We start from the raw sequence: 3,129 nt of genomic DNA on the forward strand, positions 1-3,129 counted from the left end.
CATTATTAATTCTTTCATGTATATCTAATCTATAAATTTACCTAAATCTTATATGCTTATGCTATACATCAGGTAATAAAAGTTCTCAACTATACATTACAGTATATGTGTTATTGTCACAATCTGATGGACGATATTCTTGTATTAGTCATATGTTCTAGTTAATATATCAATATATCAATATTAATATACTAATATATTATGTTCTATGTTCCATAGAACATAATATATTAGTACCAGTCATTAAAACACAGATTATAGTAAAGTTAACAATATTATTATGGCTTCATGTATTCTTTTGTTGCTTCTACACTTGTTATTTCATTTAATCTTTACACTCATTCTAATTATATTTATCAATATTCCATTTTCCAGATGAAGAATTTGAGGCCTTATCAAAGATAAGTTCTTTTCTATAGTCACACAACTAATTAGTGTTTTAGCAAGAATTTGGAAGAGAGCCAATCTGACCTGTGAAGTGTCTTTTGATGTAAAAACTAAAGACAAGTAATCTGTTTTTAGGCTTTCTTTCATAATCATCATGATATAAATAAATTATCCTTAGGAAATAGATGTATATGTATATCACATATCATAGTTTTAACTAGCCCTATATTCTTCTGGGTTTGTGTTCTATATGTTTCAGTGGGAATCCAGATGGTTTTGTTTTGTTTTCTGGAAAAGAAAATCATTGTCTCTGATTTTTATACTATTTTATAAAGTTTCCTTTTACTTTGATTTTTTAAAAAATACATTTTACATATAACATTGTGTAAATTTAAGATGTACAACATGTTGATTTCATATAGTTATATATTGGAATATAATTGCATTGTAGTGATAATTAGCACCCTTATCATTTTGGATAAAGAAGTCTACAGGGGAGGAGAATAAGATGGCAGTGGCCTGGGAAAACTCTAGGCTCACCTAGACCCATTAACACAACTAAAAAACTATCAAATCATCCTAAATACCCCAGAAATCAGCCTGAAGATGGTGAAAAAACCCTGCAACTAAAGGAAGAGTAGAGGCAATATTGAAGAAGGTAAGAAGTGCAGAGACATATAAGAGGAGAAACAGATCACTGGTGCCATAGAGGACAGGGAACCATGGTCATGGAGAAGGGCAAGAGAGAGAAAGAAAGGAGCACACAGGGGAATGCATAAGGAGAATGTTTCCCCAAAGCCATTGGCTTGAAAAATGAGAGGGACTGAATTTTATGCATTCTTCCAACCAGTTGGACTTAAAGCGTGGAGTTTAAAAAGCTATCAGGCTTGGCTGGGATAGAGCCTAATGGGTACTGCACTGCTCCAACAGAGAAAGCAGAAAAACAACCCTGGGGCAGATAGGTTGGAAACAGCCATCTGAAGAATATCTGGGGCACACAGAGGTGAGATTATTTGCTCTTCTCAGAGGCAGAATTCACAGAGAAGCTTTGCTGGGAGCAAAGGAACTGGCTGCCACCTTTTCACTCCCTACCCCACGAGCATAAAGACAGAGACACCTATGGGAAGCAGCATAGCACCAACGCTGGCTGCCCCACTTGCTTACACCAGGCCTCACCCTCCTGTCCTCTGGTGGAACTGCCCTTCTCAGTCAAGCTGGCTTCAGTACAAATATGACAGGCCCCTTTCCCAGAAGACCACCACAAACCTTTGCCCACCCCACGTCTCCCAACCAGAGAGCTCTGCAGGGCCTCAGTTCTGGTGGAGTAAGGTCTTATTTCAAGAGCAGACAAGAATACATCTAGTTAAAATTCACCACATTCATGCCAGGGACCAATCACTGCCCACTGCAGGCAAGGAAAGCCTCTGCAGATGACTGTCCTGAAGGATACAAGAGCCAGAACACAACAGCAGAGTGCACATAGCATACACTGTAGACACTCCCTGAAGCACCAGGACCTGGGCACTATATGACTTCTTCTTAAGGCCATTACTTTCACAAGCAGTAGATATACTGGCTTCTCTAACACAGAGAAGAAGGCAGAGACTTAGACAAAATGTGAAGATGGAGGAATTTATCACAAATGAAAGAACAAAATAAGGCCAAGGCCAGAGATCTAGGCAAAACAGATATGAGTAACATGCCCTATGCAGAATTTAAGGCAACAATCATAAGGATATTCACTGGGGCTGAGAAAAGAATAGAAGACATCAGGGAGACCTTTACCACAGAAAAAAACGTTAAAAAAGAATGAATAAGGGATTAAGAATGCAATAAACAAGGATTGAAGGAATGAACTGCAGGATGGAAGAAACAGAGGAACAAATTAGTGACCCAGAGGACAAAATAATTGAAAATAATGAGGCTGAACAAAAGAGAGACAGAGGAATTGTACACCAGGAGAATAGACTTAGGGAACTCAGTGAGTCCATCAAACATAATAATATGCCTATTAGAGGAGTTCCATAAGAAGATGAAAGAAAAAGGGGGTGGAAAATGTATTTGAAGAAATAATAGCTGAAAACCTCCCTCATCTGTAGAAGGAAATAGACACCCACATCCAGGAGGCAGAGAACTCCCATTAAAATCAACAAAAGCAGGTTAACACCAAGATAGTGTCGTTNTCTTAAAAGAAACAAGACAAAAGAAGTCCCTAACTTACAAGGGAAAACCATAAGGCAAGCTGAAAAGTTCTCAACAGAAATGTGGCAAGCCAGAAGGAAGTGCCATTATATATTCATAGTGCTAAATGGGAAAATTCTACAGCCAAGAATACTTTATCCAGAAGGCTATCACTCAGAATAGAAAGATACATAAAGAGTTTCTGCTAGATGAAAAAAAACTAAAGGAGTTCATGACGATGAAACCAGTCCTGCAAGAAATATTAAAGGGGTCTCTAGGTACAAAGGAGAGACCAAAAGAAACAAAGACAAAAAAGTATCAGAGAAAATGTCCAGAAACAAAGACAAAACAAGTAATAAAATATCAATAAATACATATCTATCAATAATTACTTTGAACATAAAGGGACTAAATGTTACAATGAAAAGATATAGGGTGTTAGAATGGATTTAAAAAAAAAAAAGACCCATCTATATGCTGCCTACAAGAGACTCATTTCAGCCCTAAAGACACTTGCAGATGGAAAGTGAGGGGATGAAGAAACATTTATCATGTAAATAA

The sequence above is a fragment of the Crocuta crocuta genome, unplaced genomic scaffold (assembly GCF_008692635.1).
Source record: "Crocuta crocuta isolate KB4526 unplaced genomic scaffold, BGI_CrCroc_1.0 scaffold1068, whole genome shotgun sequence".
Lineage (NCBI taxonomy): Eukaryota > Metazoa > Chordata > Mammalia > Carnivora > Hyaenidae > Crocuta > Crocuta crocuta.